Source organism: Pan paniscus, chromosome 16 (genome assembly GCF_029289425.2).
Source record: "Pan paniscus chromosome 16, NHGRI_mPanPan1-v2.0_pri, whole genome shotgun sequence".
NCBI lineage: Eukaryota > Metazoa > Chordata > Mammalia > Primates > Hominidae > Pan > Pan paniscus.
The window spans coordinates 34775656-34794325 of record NC_073265.2 but is presented as its reverse complement, the minus strand read 5'-3'; the positions used below and the strand labels follow the sequence as shown (position 1 = coordinate 34794325).

General features: G+C 42.6%; 1 protein-coding gene and 1 non-coding gene across 4 annotated transcripts in view; both read right to left on the bottom strand.

Annotated features, from left to right (window-relative positions):
• Positions 1–18670, bottom strand: part of BLOC1S6 (biogenesis of lysosomal organelles complex 1 subunit 6) — an 83973-nt gene that overhangs the window by 51492 nt on the left and 13811 nt on the right. The gene's annotated exons all lie outside the window — the stretch shown is intronic.
• On the bottom strand, positions 18064–18191 carry LOC112437337 (small nucleolar RNA SNORA41). Its single transcript, XR_003025961.1, has one exon. It is a non-coding gene; the product is annotated as a small nucleolar RNA SNORA41 (small nucleolar RNA).

Sequence of the window (18670 nt, the reverse complement as noted above, 5' to 3'; positions counted from 1 at the left end):
CTGCAAAATCAAGTGCACTAAATACATAAATAAACAAATAATCAATCATGGGTCCTTTTTAGATAGTGTTTCCCCCCAAATACCATGAATAATTTCAGTACATTTTTGATAAATACTAGTAGGTATTGTAAACTAAATGTGTATTTTAATAACTCAGATGCAAGAAGATCTAAAGCTGGAATAAATTAGATGTTTGGATAAATATACACTTAGGTCAGCTAATAAAAAGATGGCAATGTATGTGAGCTTTAAAAGGAAGAAAATGGCCCTTGACTCTGGTACAGCCTTCAAGGGACTAGCAGAAGTCAAGTGCATGGGCTTGACAAAAACCAGAAATAAGCAAAACATTAGAGATCCAAAACTGGGCAAACCTATAATTGTAAATTGAAAATAATCTACAATTAGATGAGAAATGTAAAAAATAGGCTAAAATTTTTCATATACAAATTAAATAAAAAGAAATAAGTTGAGAAAAATTTGAAAATCTTTGTGGTAAAAATTTCTTCTGAAAGAAACAAACTATAATATACACCATAAATGGATAAATCTCAAAAACATGCTGAGAGAAAGAAGTCCACACTAAAAAGTGCACACTGTGTGATTCCTTTTATATAATGGTGTAGAACAGGTTAAAACTCATTTGCAGTGGAAACTAATCAAAACAATGGCTAGCTCTGGGGGAATGGGGATGCAGAAAGGGATTGACTGGCACGGGTAAGAAGGAACTTTCTAGGGCAATTATTAGTCATCAGGAAAATACAATTAAATGCAAATTAAGACTATGATGAATTGCCACAATTAAGACTACAACGAATTACCACAATTAAAACTATGCATAAGGATAGGCATATACATCAGTAGAATTGAGAGTCCAGAAATAAATCCATACATTTATGGTCAACTGATTTTCCACAAAGGGATCAAAGCAACTCAGTAAGGAAAGAACAGTCTTTACAACAAATGGTGCTGGGACATCTGGATATCCACATGCAAAAGAATCAGTTTGGACCATTTCTTCACATCATGTACAAAAGTTAACTCAAAGGGGTCATACACCTAAATGTAAGAGATAAAGCTATAAAACGCTTAGGAGAAAACACAGGTGTAAATCTTCGTGACTTTGGATCAGCCAACAATTTCTAAGATACAATATCAAAAACACCAGCAGCAGCAACAACAGCAACAACAACAACAAAAAACAGATAAATTAGAATTCATCAAAATTAAATGAAAAAAAAAAACCCACCTGACAATACCAAATGTTGGTGAGATGAGGAATGATCACTCATACTTTCCTAATGGAGGTGTAAAATGATATAAACACTTTGAAAAATTAGCAATTTCCTACCAAGTTAAACATATATCTATCCCATAACCCAGGAATTCCACTCTTAGCTCTTTACCTAAGAGAAACAGTGAGTACCTATGAATATTCTTACAAAATTCTTTCTTTTTTTTGAGATGGAGGCTTGCTCTGTCACCCAGGCTGGAGTGCAATGGCACAATCTTGGCTCACTGCAACCTCTGCCTCCCAGGTTCAATCTCCTGAGTAGCTGGGATTACAGGCACCTGTCTCTACACCTGGCTAATTTTTGTATTTTTTTATAGAGACAGGGTTTCACCATATTGGCCAGGCTGGTCTCAAACTCCTGGCCTCAAGTGATCCACCAGCCTCAGCCTCCCAAAGGAAAATTATTTTTATGAAGAATGTTGTTGACTCAGTAGCCCCAGTGCAAGGAAGTTTCTCAGGCAAGATGACAGCAAAGAAGCTCTGGTGGTCCCTATTTGGGGGAAGAGTTCAAGCTTAGGATATCTCTTTGGAAGTCTTTATCAAAATACCCAGCTATCAAGAAAAGTCAGTAACCTCCTTTTTTTTTTTTAAGGAACTTATCTGATCTTAGAAACTAAGCAGAGTTGGGCCTGGTTAGTGCTTGGATGGGAGATCTCTTGGAATACTGAGTGCTGTAGGAAGGCCAGGCATCGTGGCTCACACCTATAATCCCAGCACTTTGGGAGGCCATAATGGGAGGATCACTTGAGCCCAGGAGTTTGAGACCAGCCTGGGCAACAGAGTGAGATGCCATCTCTACAAAAAATAAACCAAAAATTAGCCAAGCATAGTGACATGCACCTATAGTCCCAGCTACTTGGGAGGCTGAGGTGGGAGGATTGCTTGAGCCCAAGAAGTTGAGGCTGCAGTGAGCCAAGATGGGCACCACTGTACTCCAGCCTGGTCAATAAAGCAAGACCCTGCCTCAAAAAAAAAAAAAAAAATTCACTGCAAAGAGAGAAAAAAGAAAGATAAATTGACCCCCATAATTGTGCTTAATCTGCCCAAAAGTTGAACTGAAATGAGATTATCGTTCCTGGTCTGGTTACCAAGTATTACATAACAAGCTACCCCAAAACAATTTTGTAGGTCATGAATTTAAGCAGAGCTCAGTTGGAGAATTCTGTTCCATGAGGCATTGGTGGAGGACACTTGGCATTGATCTGGCACGTAGAGTGGTGTGGCGGGTCCAAGCTGGTTTCCCTCGTATTTCTGATATCTTGGCTAGAAGACCAGGCTAAACAGGGATTACTAACCACAGCATCTACACATTGCCTCTCTAGCACAGTGGCTCAGGGTAGCTGGACTTTTTATGATGACAAGAATCTATGAACAAATGTCCTAGTTAACAAGGCAGAGGCTGCATGGTCTTCTGTAACTTAGGCTTGAAATTCACATAGCAACACTTCTGCCATTCTCTATTAGTCAAAGCAGTCATGAATCCACCCAGATTCAAAGGAAGGGAATATAGATCCCACACTCAATAGAGAAATGTCAAAGAATTTGTGATCATCTTTTAAAACCATTACAATCCTACTGGAAGATCCTTTAATAAAACACTGTACAGGCCATGTGCCCTGGCTGTCATAAGAGCCAAGTATAAAGGAAAGAAAAGGTATAAATAACCTGGTATTGCTGGGGACAAATCTGGGCTGGGGACAGAAAAAGGAAATATTTTGCTACAAGTTCCTTGTCTTGCCTATGATTCCTGGTACACCACTATGGAAACACTAAACAATCAAAATTGTACTGCCAAGCAAATCTTTTTTTGTGGGGTGGTGTTGGGGGAACATTTTGCACGGGATGGAAAAGAGAAGTAAGGCAGGGAGTCTTCATTCTCTAACCCTGTAGTCAGTGAGCATTAAGTATCTTTTTGTTATTAGGACTAATAAAATAATAATATGTTATGTTTATTTGTATATTGCTTATAATTTTCAAAGGCTTTCATGTAGGTTATCCCATTTGATCTTGGCAATAATACTGTAGGATTAATATTATTAACATCTTCATGATACAGATGAAGATGCCAAGGCTCAAAGTCAATAATTTCATTGCCAAGGTCTCAAAAAGGTTATAGTAAGTACCAGGGTAAATCAAGACCCAAAGTCCAGAATTCCAAAGTGTGGTTCAGATACCTTGTTACAGTCATCAAATATTAATTCTAGATTTGGGGATTTAAATCCCATGCATTCTGGTGACATATGCTCAAAACCAAGCAGAGAAAGGAAATCTAACAATATAAAAAGAAACATGAGTCAGACTTTTGGTCAGCTCTGTGGTGACGTTAAGGCACAAGAGTGGAGTGATTTGATTCATAAACTTCCCTTCTGCAACAATACCGTGGAGCAGAGAACCAGTGAATTTCCTCACTACAAATCAGTGTAAGATCCTGACTCTCATACATAACACGATACAACCACATTTGGGCTCTTTCATGGCATGAAAAGGAAAACACTCAGAATCACTTTAGCTTTGAACCTGCAGAATCATCCATATACATTCATATTAAATGCACATGCTTCTTGAAAAAAATAAAACAATATATAGAAGTATAGAAAGTGTCAGGCCTCTGAGCTCAAGCCTGCATGTATACATCCAGATGGCCTGAAGCAAGTGAAGAATCACAAAAGAAGTGAAAATGGCTGGTCCCTGCCTTAACTGATGACGTTACCTTGTGAAATTCCTTCTCCTGGCTCAGAAGCTCCCCCACTGAACACCTTGTGACCCCCGCCCCTGCCCACCAGAGAACAACCCCCTTTGACTGTAATTTTCCACTACCTACCCAAATCCTATAAAACGGCCCCACCCCTATCTCCCTTTGCTGACTCTCTTTTCGGACTCAGCCCACTTGCACCCAGGTGCTTAAAAAGCTTTATTGCTCACACAAAGCCTGTTTGATGGTCTCTTCACACGGACGCGCGTGACAGAAAGTAATCGGCCCGGCACAGTGGCTCACATGTGTAATCCCAGCACTTTGGGAGGCCGAGGCAGGAGGATCATGAGGTCAGGATTTCGAGACCTGCCTGGTAAATATGGTGAAACCCCATCTCTACTAAAAATACAAAAATTACCTGGGTGTGGTGGCACACACCTGTAGTCCCAGCTACTCGGGAGGCTGAGGCACAAGAATCACTTGAACTCAGGAGGTGGAGGCTGCAGTGAGCCGAGATGGTGCCACTGCACTCCAGCCTGGGCGACAGAGCGAGACTCCATCTCAAAAAAAAAAAAAAAAAAAGAAAGTAAATAAAGTCTCTCCTCCCTACTCTTTATTCCTAGACTTTGGTATATATCCTTCCAGTTTGGTGTGTGAGTTTATCTACACACACACACACACACAAATTTGAAATAAATAGTATTATTCAAGTATCATTCTGCAATGTGTTTTTCTTACTTAAAATTTGTATAGAGGTATCTCATTTTTTTCTATTGGCTACATAGCATTACATATGACTAAGCAATCACTCATTGATAAAATATTTTTTACTTCATTTTATTTTTCTATTTTAAAAAGTTTTTTTAGGCCCAGCACAGTGGCTCACGCCTGTAATCCCAGCACTTTGGGTGGCTGAGGCAGGCAGATCACAGGGTCAGGAGTTTGAAACCAGCCTGGCCAACATGGTGAAACCCCATCTCTCTACTACAAATACAAAAATTAGCTGGCCATGGTGGCACATGCCTGTGAACCCAGCTACTTGGGAAGCTGAAGCAGGAGAATTGCTTGAGCCCAGGAGGCAGAGGTTGCAGTGAGCCGAGATTGCGCCACTGCACTCCAGCCTGGGCGACAGAGCAAGATTCTGTCTCAAAAAATAAAATAAATTTGTTTTTAATTTATAGAAGTAACATTTGCACATGTTTGAAAAAGTTAGACTGTACCGAGTTGTCTTAAATGAAAAACAAAAGTCTCTTGCCACCCGTCTCCACAACACCCACACTCCACACCCATTACCCAGAAGATTTATTAATAGTTTGTTTTTAAGTTATATTGTTGATTACCATTGAATCGATATATGTAATATATTTGTTTTTCTTGATTTATTAACTGTAAATATTATCTATTGACTCATCACAATAAAAAATTAGGAACGGTTTAAATTAATGAGTTCAACACAGAATGAAATATGGCTTTTGGCTATGAACAGTCTCAGCCTGAAGCTAATAATGAGTCATTTTTTGTGGTAACATAACTTGGTGGCTATAACCAATATTTTTCTTACAGAAATATCATAGGCTGGGCACAGTGGCTCATGCCTGTAATTCCAGCACTTTGGGAGGCTGAGGCGGGCGGATCCCTTGAGCCCAAGAATTTGAGACCAGCCTGGGGAACATGGCAAAATCCTGTCTCTACAAAAAGTACAAAAATTAGCTGGGCGTGGTGGCATATGCCTATGGTCCCAGCTACTCGGGAGGCTAAGCTGAGCCCAGGGAGGTCAAGGCGACAGTTAGCCGAGATCACGCCACTACACTCCAGGCTGGGTGACAGAGTAAGAGTCTGTCTCAAAAAAGAAAAAAAGAAAGAAAGAGATATCGTAGCTCAAAGCTCAGTAATAATTTGGATTTAGATACAGATGAATTCCTCCAGGAGATGGAATATCTCAGTTCACATCATGGCTCTGCTTTCAATTAACTGTGACTGTGAACAAATTACTTAACTTCTCTGTGCCCTAGTGTCTTGTCTCTTTAAATAGAAATAATAGCTATCTCACAGATCTGAAGGAGGATGAGATTAAACCATGTTTTTGAAAACAATTTGTAAACACAAAGGAGGTTTTACTTTAGCCATCTCTGTAATTCCAGGAGGCTGGTGTTGGGCAAACGGGCAGAGAGATTGGGCCAGAAAGTCGAGAATCCTCATACGGTCCTGCTATTTCTCAGGTTTTGAAGTGGCTATGTTGTCTGGAGTATAAACTTGAGGTTCGTCGTCACGTGCCAGGAAGATTTAGGACACGTACACACATAAGAAGTTTAGGAGCGGAGGTTTAAAAGGCAGAAGAGAAGAGAAAGAGAAACAGCTTCCTCTACACAGAGAGGGATCTCCGAGCAAAAAGGAACAGCTGGTGGTGAATGCACCAAGTTGTATAACTCAGTTTGAAGAGGCGGTATCTGATTTACATAGGGCTCACAGATTGGTTGGATCAGTTATGACGTTTACATGGTGTGCCAGGAAGGCTGGTCTCCCCACCCTAATCTTCTCATGCAAATGGACTTCCCAGTTGACCTGCGCCATCTTGTCTGCTCCTTACAATACACGTGGCTGGCAGAGAAGGGAAGATGGAGCCTCTGTTTTGAAAATGCCTAGTCCTTAGTTCCTGCTAGCATGCACCCGTGCAAGCTCCCAGCTTGCAGGCTTCTCTTTGTTAGAAAATGATCTGGGGCTGCTTTTCATTAAAAAGAAAAGCCTTAGGAGGACTCCCATGCCCTTACTATCTGCCTAAGTAATCCCTTCTTAACTCCTATGTCAGTTTCAGCCCCTAAGATATCTGATGGAATGGAAGTGCCAGGAGTGGAAGATGAACCAGCAGTTAGGTTAGCAGTGTCTGTCTCTCATGTATCCCAAGAATGACAGTTTCTAAAGCAAAAGCAGAAGCTGGAAGCAGCAGAAATAGATGCCTTTTGCCATTGGTGGTAGCAATTGAGGCACCACTCCTTTGGCTTGGAGCAGGACTGACGTACCTGATATAGGGACAGGGAATGTGATGGGAGAAGCCTATGAGTGTAGGCATCAGATGTCTAGGTCTTTGAAGATCTGTCCTTTCTGTTCCTAGAACTAGATCCTGGGACAGAAGAGCAGAAGGGGAGAGATGGCTACAGATGTGCCTATGTCATTCTCTTGGGTGACTACTACAGTCCCATGGCATGAAAGTCATATGGGAGAGCTCAGACCCCAGAAGTCTCTACCGTCTCTCTGCTTTCTTGAGGTTAGTTTTCATTCTCTAAAAATGATCTTTCATTCACTGATTCGTAGACACACAAGGAAAGTTTGTCCACAGGCCAGGTGCAGTCGCTCACACCTGTAATCCCAACACTTTGGGAGGCTGATATGGGAGGGTCATTTGAGGTTAGGAGTTCGAGACCAGCCTGGCCAACATGGTGAAACCCCGACTCTACTAAAAATACAACAACAACAAAAAAATTAGCAGGGCATGATGGTGAAAGCCTGTAATCCCAACTACTTGGGAGGCTGAGGCACAAGAATTCCTTGAACCTGGGAGGCAGCGGTTGCAGTGAGCCAAGATTGCACCACTGTGCTCCAGCCTGGGTGACAGACAGAGACTCTGTCTCAAAAAAAAAAAAAAAAGTTTGTCCTCTAATTAATCTAAACATTTCCATGAGAATGCCGCTGCTAGAGTTCCCTTTGAGAGACAGTACTAGCTGGATTTCCTAGGCCAACTAAGAATTCCTAAGCCTAGCTGGGGAAGATGACTGAACGCACCTTTAAACACGAGGCTTGAAACTCAGCTTACACCTGACCAATCAGGTAGTAAAGAGGGCTTACTAAAATACCAATTAGGCTAAAAGCAGGAGGTAAAGAAATAGTCAAATCATCTATCATCTGAGAGCACAGGGGGAGGGACAATGATTGGGATATAAACCCCAGGCATTCGAGCAGGGAGGGGCAATCTGCTTTGGGTCCCCTCCCCTTGTATGGGGTCTCAGTTTTCACTCTATTAAATCTTGCAACTGCACACTCTTCTGGTCCATGTTTCTTCCGGCTCGAGGTGAGCTTTCGCTCACCATCCACCACTGCTGTTCGCTGCCATCGCAGACCTGCCATTGACTTCCCCCTCTAGATCTGGCAGGGTGTCCTCTGCGTTTCTGATCCAGCGAGGCATGCATTGCTGCTCCCGTTGGGGCTAGAGGCTCACCATTGTTCCTGCACAGCTAAGTGCCCAGGTTCGTCCTAATTGAGCTTAACACTAGTCACTGGGTTCCACGGTTCTCTTCTGTGACCCATGGCTTCTAATAGAGCTATAACACTCACCGCATGGCCCAAGGTTCCATTCCTTGGAATCTGTGAGGCCAGGAACCTCTGGTCAGAGAACAAAAGGCTTGCCACCATCTTGGGAGCTCTAAGAACAAAGACCCACCCGTTAACACCTTGTTGAGGGCAGCATTTCACAATTCTGAAGTACGCTCCCTTGTCAGACCACAGGCTTGTTCATGGTGGACTTGATCAGATTAGGTTTTGTTGTTTTTTTTTTTTTTTTTGATGGAGTTTCACTCTGCCGCCAGGCTGGAGTGCAGTGGCGCTATCCCTGCTCACTGAATCCTGCACCCCACGGGTTCAAGCGATTCTTCTGCCTCAGCCTCCCAAATATCTGGGATTATAGGTGCCCACCACAACGCCTGGCTAATTTTTTGTGTTTTTAATAGAGATGGGTTTCACCATGTTGACCAGGCTGGTCTCGAACTCTTGACCTCAGGTGATCCACCTGCCTCAGCCTCCCAAAGTACTGGGATTAGAGCAGATTAGGTTTTAACTGTGCTATGTGCTGGATAATGGACAGCACTATGTGAGATATGGTTGGTATGAGGAGGGAACAATTGTGAGGCACTCCTCAAGATTTGCAGATGAGAATGAGAATCACTTGAACCTGAGGTAGGGAGGATGCAGTGAGCCAAGATCGTACTACCGCACTCCAGCCTAGGCGACAGAGCGAGACTCTGTCTCAAAAACAAAAACAAAAAACAAAAAAAAACCATTTGCAGATAAGAGAATAAGCCACTCTCTGAAGGTTATTTTAGCAAGAATTCAATGCAAAGGAGGGAATCAGTTATCTGTTGGAGTAAACTAGGAGGCTGTAAATGAGCAATCAAAGAGATTGAGCCCCTCAAAGATGCTCTGTGAGTATTTCGGGGGAGGCAGGATTGTACTGAAGTTGTAATTTAGTAAACAGAGATCAAATCAGTTTTTTCTGGAGAAAGACGAGAACAAAAACAGGTAGTTACGTCATTTTATACAGATAGTAGGTACTATCATTTGAATACGGCCCCTCCAAAATTCAGATGTTGCCAAAATGATAGGATTTTTGTTTTGTTGAGACAGGGCCTCACTTTTTTGCTCAGACTGGAGTGTAGTGGCATGATATCGGCTCACCGCAACCTTCGTCCCCAGGCTCAAGTGATTCTACTGCCTCAGCCTCCTGAGTAGCTGGGATTACAGGTGCACACCACTACTGCCTGGCTAAATTTTGTATTTTTAGTAGAGACGGGGTTTCACCATGTTGGCCAGGCTGCAATGTGATAGTTTTAAGAGGTGGGGCCTTTAAGTGGCAATCAGGCCATAAGAGCTCCTCCCTCAGGTTTGGGATTAAGTGCCTTAAAAAAGAAGCTTCGGGCAGCATTTGGTTAATTTACCCTTCCACCTCCCCTCCAGGGGATGAGGCCCTCACCAGACAACCAAACCTGCCAGCACCTTGATCACAGACTTCCCAGCCTCTCAAACTGTGAGAAATAAATTTCTGTTCTTTTTAAGTTGCCCAGTCTAAGGTATTCTGTTATAGCACACACAGACTAAACCAGTAGGGCATTAATCTTTTGTGCTTGGATCCTACGGCTATCTGCCCTTGCTAGGATTGCAGGTGGACCCAGAAGTCTTAATCAAATTAGTTTTCTAGGTTGTATTTCTGGTTAAGGTAACTTGAATAATCAGGCCACCTGACTGTTTTATTTATTTCTGTAAATTACTGTCACTGTCTTTAGATTTTTAAAATTTATATTAAGAAAAATTTCAGGCTGGGCGCAGTGGCTGACGCCTGTAATCCCAGCACTTTGGGAGGCTGAGGAGGGTGAATTACCTGAGGTCAGGAGTTCAAGACCAGCCTGGCCAACATGGTGAAACCCTGTCTCTGCTAAAAATACAAAAAATTAGCTGGGTATAGTGGCTCATGCCTGTAGTCCCAGCTATTGGAGAGGCTGAGGCCAGAGAATCGCTTGAACCTGGGAGGCAGAGGTTGCAGCGAGCCGAAATCACTCCATTGCACTCCAGCCTGGGCGACAAGAGCAAAACTGTCTCAAAAAGAAAGAAAGAAAGAAAGAAGTTTCAAACACGCAAAAGTGAATATATATAATTAATACTGTGAAATACCCTATAACTAGACTTAATCATTATCAAGATTTTCCTACACTTGCTTCACTTTCTCCCACTTTTAAAAACTAAACTAAACTATTTTAAAGAAACTTAAACAAATTTACAGAAACAAACAACTCCATTAATAGGAACAGACACTTTTCAAAAGAAGACATACATGTGGCCAACAAGCATATGAAAAACAGCTCAACATCACTGACCATTAGGGAAATGCAAATAAAAACCACAATGAGATACCATCTCACACCTGTCAGAATGGCTATGGTTAAAGTAAAAACATAATAGGTACTGTCAAGGTTGTGAAGAAAAAGAAATGCTTATACACTGTTGGTAGGAGTGTAAATTAGTTCAACCATATGGGAAACAGTGTGGTGATTTCTCAAAGATCTAAAAACAAAACTACCATTTGACCCAGCAATCCCATTACTGGATATACTCAAAGGAATATAAATCATTCTATCATAAAGACACATCCACACGTATGTTTGTTGCAAGACTATTCATAATTGCAAAGACATGGAATCAACCTAAATGTCCATCAGTGGTAGACTGTATAAAGAAAACATGGTACATATACACCATGGAATACTATGCAGCCACAAAAAAGAGTGTGATCACGTCTTTTGCAGGGACATGGATGGAACTCGAGCCCATTATCCTTAGCAAACTAATGCAGGGACAGAAAGCCAAATACCACATGTTCTTACTTATAAGTGGAAGCTAAATGATGAGAACACATGAACGCAAAGAGGGGAACAACACACACTGGGGCCTACTGGAAGGTGGAAGGTGAGAGCAGGGAGAGGATCAGGAAAAATAACTAGTGGGTAGTAGGCTTAATACCTAGGTGACAAAATAATCCATACAACAAACCCCCACGACAAGCGTTTACCTGTGTAACAAACCTGCACGTGCACTCCTCAACTTAAAACAAAAGTTAAAAAAAAGAAAAATTTCAAACATACAAAAGTATTCCAGGTTTTTAAATAAGTAAAAGGAAAAAAGTGAAGAAAATAATATAATGAATATATATAAGGTATAATGAATAGTATGAAATACCCTATAACCATGTTCAATCATAATCAAGATTTTCCTACACTTGCTTCACTTTCTCCCACTTTTATAAACTAAACTATATAGTCAGGCGTGGTGGCTCACACCTGTAATCCCAGCACTTTGGGAGGCCAAGGTGGGTGGATCACCTGAGGTCGGGAGTTCGAGACCAGCCTGACCAATATGGAGAAACCCCGTTTCTACTGAAAATACAAAATTAGCCGGATGTGGTGGCACATGCCTGTAATCCCAGCTACTTGAGAGGCTGAGGCAGAAGAATCGCTTGAACCCGGGAGGCAGAGCTTGCGATGAGCCGAGATCACACCACTGCACTCCAGCCTGGGCAACAAGAGCGAAACTCCCTCTCAAAAAAAATAAAAATAAAAAAATAAAAATAAAAATAAAAAAACTAAACTATATTAAAGAAAATCCTAGACCCCTCCCCACTGCCATGGTGTAAATGTTTCTGTCCCCCAAAATTCATATGTTGAAATCCTACCCCACCCAGGTGATATTAGGAGGTGGAGCCTTTTTGGAGACGATTAAGTCATGGAGACAGAGCCCTCATGAGATAAGTGCCAAGACCCCAAGAGGCCCCTAGCCCCTTATACCATGTGAGGACAGAGGGAGAACACAGCCATCTCTTAAGCAGGAACCAGGCCCTCACCAGACATGGAATCTGCTGGCACCTGGATCTTGGACTTTTCAGCCTCTAGAAATGTGAGCAAAAAATTCCTGTTGTTTCTAAGCCACCAAGCATATAGTATTTTGTTGTAGCAGCCCAGGCTGACTGAGATAACCATTCACTTTAGTGTGGATCTCTAAAACATACAAACATTTTCTTGCATACTCACAATATTTTCCTTTGTATTTACTAGTTTTCGTAAGCTAGGTTAGTGGGAGATGAAGGCACTCTCAAGCTGTTAATAAAATCAAGTTTCAGACTCTGATTTCACAATGAACTTAGCAAAGTAAAGTCCACTTTGTGAGGACTCTTCTAATCACCAGGATTCCTCTGTCTGAACATGTTTTAATGATTGAACAACAATCCAGGCCCCCCTTGCTTTTCACATGTACAAGTCTATACACACTTGTGTGCAAATGCATTCACCATGCACACTGATATGGTTTGGCTCTGTGTTCCCATCCAAATCTCACCCCATTATCCCCACATGTCAAGGACAGGACCAGGTGGAGGTAATTGGATCATGGGGGCAGTTTCCCCCATGCTGTTCTCATGATAGTGAATGAATTCTCATGACATCTCATGGTTGCATTAAGCAGCTGGCATTTCCCCTGCTTGCACTCACTCCATCCTGTTGCCCTGTGAAGAAGGCACTTGCTTTTTGCCTTCTGCCATGACTGCAAGTTTCCTGAGGCCTCCCAAGCAATGTGGAACTGGAAGTCAATTACACTTCTTTCCTTCATAAATTTCCCAGTCTTGGGCATTTCTTCATAGCAGTGTGAGAACAGACTAATACACACACACAAACACATGCAAAACCAAGGGAAAAAATGAAGTAGGCTGGGCCCGGTGGCTCACGCCTGTAATCCCAGCACTTTGGGAGGCTGAGGCTGGTGGATCACCTGAGGTCAGGAGTTTGAGACCAGCCTGGCCAACATGGTGAAACCCTGTCTCTACTAAAAATACAAAAAATCAGCTGAGTGTGGTGGCGCATGCCTGTAATCCCAGCTACTCAGGATGCTGAGGCAGGAGGATCGCTTGAACCCAGGAGGCGGAGGTTTCAGTGAGCGGAGATCACACCATTGCACTCCAGCTTGGGCAACAAGAACAAAACTGCATCTCAAAAAAAAAAAAAAAAGAAGTAAACCCCTTTTTAAGCCCAGTAAATCAGTTTAAATCTTTTAAAAAGCATAACTTGAATCTACTGTAGCAATTCTGGTAGGCTGTTGAGATGAGTGGATATGCTACCTACACAGAGAACACAAAATGCAAAGGTTAACATCTATGCTGGCCAATTTTTTTTTTTTTTTGAGATGGTCTTGCTCTCAAGACCTGATTAGAGTCAGAAACTTGATTTTTTTGGCAGCCTGAGAGAGCCTTTATCTTCCACTAACCTAGCCTGCAGTGAGCTGTAATCATGCCAGGCTGGAGTGCAGTGACTCAATCATAGCTCACTGCAGCCTCAACCTCCCAGGCTCAAGTGATCCTCCTGCCTCAGCCTCCCAAGTAGCTGGGACTACCACATCCATATGCTGCACCACCATGTCCATATGCTGGCCAATTTCTAAAAGTGGCTTCAAAAAGAGTAAATAGAACATCAGAGATATAGGAAAGTATCAGCTTCTGGAGAAGGGAACTGAAAATCATAAGGTACCACAAACAGGCAGTATTTCATGCCAGGGCAAAATTCTGCTGGTTTTGCCTTATCATTCCTATCTTGCTGTGTAAGAATCTCAATATCTTCCCCTGCCTTCCTCCATCATACTCATGTGCCCAGGGGAATGACTTCACAGGAAGTTCCTTCCTTTCCCTTCCTTTCTCTTCTTCATCCCTACCCTAACCCCCCAACCCGCCAATGCCTCTTCCACTAACTCCACAATGTCTTGATTTTAAAAACTAGGGACACATTTCTTTGGTCTAAGACATGTTTAGCACATAGCATAGCATCTGGCATACAGACTCTTTTTTTTTTTTTTTGAGACAGAGTTTCACTCTTGTTGCCGAGGCTGGAGTACAATGGCACGATCTCAGCTCACTACAACCTCCACCTCCCGGGTTCAAGCGATTCTCCTGCCTCAGCCTCCTAAGTAGCTAGGATTACAGGCATGTGCCACCACGCCCGGCTAATTTTGTATTTTTAGTAGAGACAGGGTTTCTCCATGTTGGTCAGGCTGGTCTTGAACTCCCTACCTTAGGTGATCCACCGGCCTCGGCCTCCCAAAGTGCTGGGATTACAGGCGTGAGCCACCACCCCCGGTCGGTATACAGACTCTTAAGGAATATTGAATGGATAGGTGGATGGATAGATGGATGGATGATTACTGTTTTCAATACAAGGATAATACTTCAAGACCTACCCAACTTCTGATGGAAGTGCAACATGACATTGAGGGGCCATTGGCAAAATTGGGTAACTGGTCATAACAACTGGCTGTATACTCAGGAGGTTGGAAAAGCAAAAATATGACATACATACCCTCCCCACCACCATTATGAACCAACAAGCCTAAGAAAGGAGGAAAAAGGTCAGAGTGAAAAGACAATGGGCACCTGACTCATACAAACCTGATGCAAATCTTGATTCCTAACTGTGTGACTTAGAACAAAATATTTATAAAATTTCATTTATTCCATGTACACAATAGGAACAATAGTGTCTACTATGAAGGATTGTTATAAGGATTATATTAAATAGTGGGCCAGGCGTGGTGGCCCACACCTGTAATCCCAAAACTTTGGGAGGCCAATGTGGGTGGATCACTTGAGGCCAGGAGTTCAAGACCAGCCTGGTCAACATGGCAAAACCCTGTCTCTACTAAAAATACAAAAAAAATGAGCCAAGTGTGGTGGCGCATGCCTGTAATCCCAGCTACTCAGGAGGCTGATGCCCAGGAATCCCTTGGACCCAGGTGGTGGAGGTTGTAGTGAGCCTAGATTGCGCCACTGCACTCCAGCCTGGGTGACAGAGTGAGACTCTGTCTCAAAAAAAAAAAAATAATAATAATTAATTAAATAGTGTATGTAAGGTTCCTAGCACAGTGGGCTCAAAATATTATAATTTTTATTACATGACAATATTTATTATCATTTAGAAATTTATAAAGGGAACCTGGGAAATTATGGTTCATTTGTGAAATAGGCAAGCTAAATAAATAAAATTAATTTCAGAGAAGACCGTCAAGATGATATCTTTAAAGAGAAAATTTGACAAATTTCTGTGAGGTTTTTACATGTTTAAGTGGTTAAAAAAATGGAAAAGTAGATAAACAACAGCTTAGTATTATTCACCTAGAAGCCTTAATAAAACCTCGGACAGGTTTCCAAAGGACAGGCTAATAATAAAAGTTGCGTGAAAGTGGAATGTTTTGTGAGGCAATAAGGAACTAGCTCAGAAGAAAAATAATGGGCGGGCCTGTTGATTCAAGGTAGGGGAGAGAACTAGAGGCCCAAGTGACAGTTCCTGGGAAGGCAGTGGATATATGAAGGGCACGGTAGTCACATCTCTAATTCTGGATTTCTCGATGGAAACTGTGCAGTTCTCAACAGAAAGATGGAGTCCTGTGCACTTGGGGGAATCTGGGCAAGTGATACTTGGGTGTCAGGCACCCACAGAATGGACCTCAATAATAAGAAGGGAGAAGGAGACTAATGTTAATCTAGTAGTGACTATATCAGGCCATGTGCCAGGCACATTATCTCATTTAAGTCACCATAACCCGACACTAGTTATGTTATTACCTCCATTTTACACAGAAAGACACTGAGGCTCAAAGAGATCTTATAATTCATCTAAGTTCACTCTGCTAGTAAAGGGAGGGAACTCTCATAGGCATCAATGCCCCAGGCAGCAGGCTGTGGCCTACTGGGTTGCTTGCTGACCACCTAACTCTGTGCCAGGCACAGTGCCAGGTGCAGAAGATACAGTGGTGTGCAAAGATACAGTCCCTCACTCTCTTGGAGCTTAGAGTCTAATGAGAGTTAGTAGCAGCCATTAGTCAAATAATGCCACTAATGAATATAACATTACAAAGTGAAACATGTAACAAATTGACTCATCTAGACTTGGGGCATGATGGGTGCCATGCAGGAGAGTGGCTCTAGAGAGCTTACCTAATTAACTAGCTAAAAGAATGATGAAGAAAGGTATTCCAAGTGAGGAAGCTGCACATGAAAAGGCCTGTGCTCAGAACCCCAGAAAACACAAGTTTACTGCAGCTACACTACAGCTCAGAGGAAAGAGGCAAGTGCCTGAGCTAAGCGTGGAGGCATGGAAGAGGTTGGAGCCACAGTCAGATTTCCATTTTGAAAGGTCCAGTGTATTTTCACAGGAGCCACTAAGATGCTTGAACAGCCACAAGCAAGCATTCTGGTGGGTTCCGGGGCCCCAGCTATACCCGGCCCAAATGAAGGCAGTTGGGTGGTATAAATACTGCTGCCTTAATAGTACATTTGAGGGCCGGGCACCGTGGCTTATGCCTGTAATCCCAGCACTTTGACAGGCTGAGGCGGGTCGATCACTTGAGGTTAGGAGTTCGAAACCAGCCTGGCCAACATGGTGAAACCTGTCTCTACTGAAAATACAAAAATTAGCCAAGGATGGTGGTGGGTGCCTGTAGTCCCAGCTACTTGGGAGGCTACTTGTGAGGGCAATAGGGTGAGAGTCTGTCTCAAAAAAATAAAAAATAAAAAATAAATAAAAGAAAATAGGCCAGGTGCTGTGGCTCACGCCTGTAATCCCAGCACTTTGGGAGGCTGAGGTGGATGGATCACGAGGTCAGGAGTTCAAGACGAGTCTGGCCAATATAGTGAAACCCCGTCTCTACTAAAAATACAAAAATTAGCCAGGCATGATGGCTGTAATCCCATACCATGGGTGCCTGTAATCCCAGCTACTTGGGAGGCTGAGGTAGAAAACTGCTTGAACCCAGGAGGCGGAGGTTGCAGTGAGCCGAGGTAGCGCTACCTCGGCTCACTGCACTCCAGCCTGGGCAACAGAGTGAGACTCCGTCTCAAAATAAGTAAATAAATACATAAATAAATTTTTAAAAACAGTACATTGGGAAGTGAGGATTGATGAAACCAAGAGCCTAAGTCTCAGGCATCTGTGCTAGGAAAGGACATACTAACATGTGTAAATGATCTGGAGGCCAGCCTATGCGATAAAACCTCTAACAACACTTCTACGCAGATAGGTCTAGATCAGGGGTCAGCAAGTGCTGGGCCAAATCGCGCCAGTGCCTGTTTTTGTACAGCCTGCAAACTAAGAGTGGTTTTTACATTTTTAAGTGGTTGAAAAAAATGCAAAGAAAACTAATATTTTGTGACACATTAAAATTATATGAAAGTCACATCCCAGTTTCCATAAATAAAGTTTTATTGGAACACGGCCATGCTCATTTGTTTATTCTCTTTGGCTGCTGCTACAACAGCAGAGTGACTGACTGACACCTGAGGATTGCTGCAAAGCTAAAATTATTATTATTATTATTATTATTTTTGAGACGGAGTCTTGCTCTGTCGCCCAGGCTGGAGTGCAGTGGAGCGACCTCAGCTCACTGCAAGCTCCGTCTCCCGGGTTCACGCCATTCTCCTGCCTCAGCCTCCCAAGTAGCTGGGACTACAGGCACCTGCCACCACGCCCGGCTAATTTTTTGTATTTTTAGTAGAGATAGGGTTTCACCGTGTTAGCCAGGATGGTCTCGATCTCCTGACCTCGAGATCTGCCCGCCTCAGCCTCCCAAAGTGCTGGGATTACAGGCGTGAGCCACCGCGCCTGGCCTAAAATTATTATTTTTTAAAAAGAACAAGAAGCAGCATTATTCAAATACTGAATTATATTTTTTCCAAGTCTTCTTAATTTGTTTTGAAATGGATCATCTCCTGCCAAACAAAACTACAGAATACATCTTGTGTCTGTCACACATATGCCTACTCTCTGTTTTGCTAAGAAAGAGGTGTTTAATCCTCTTTTCTTTCCCACAGAGAAATGCAACAACTGCTACCATAAGAAGAGCTGCAGACCAATAGTGGTGGAAGTGAAATTATTTATTATCTGGCCTTTACAGAAAACGTTTGCCAATTCCTGAGCTAGATAATCAGAATAGCCTATAAATCTGACCATGTGATCTGACAATTGACAAATGAGCTCTCATGGGAGCAAGTGCAAAATAATGCACTTTGAGATAAAAATATCCAAACTATTTACAAAAGGAAGACAGGCCTATGAGCTTTGAGGTCACAACTCAGGACTAAACACAACTGGGAGGATTAAAGGCAGCTAGAGTAGTAGTACGTGAATGTCCTCCCCTAAATTATAACAATCAGTACACAGTAGAGGGGGTTGGTTATCTGTGGGCCTCACCTGATGTGGGCCTGGGGGAAAATTTCCAGGAAAACTAAACTAGGATTTTCCACTTTCACTTAAAAATTACACATAGGAAGAGGCAGAGGTTGCAGTGACCCCAAATGATGCCACTGCACTCCAGCCTGGGCAGCAGAACAAGACCCTGTCTCC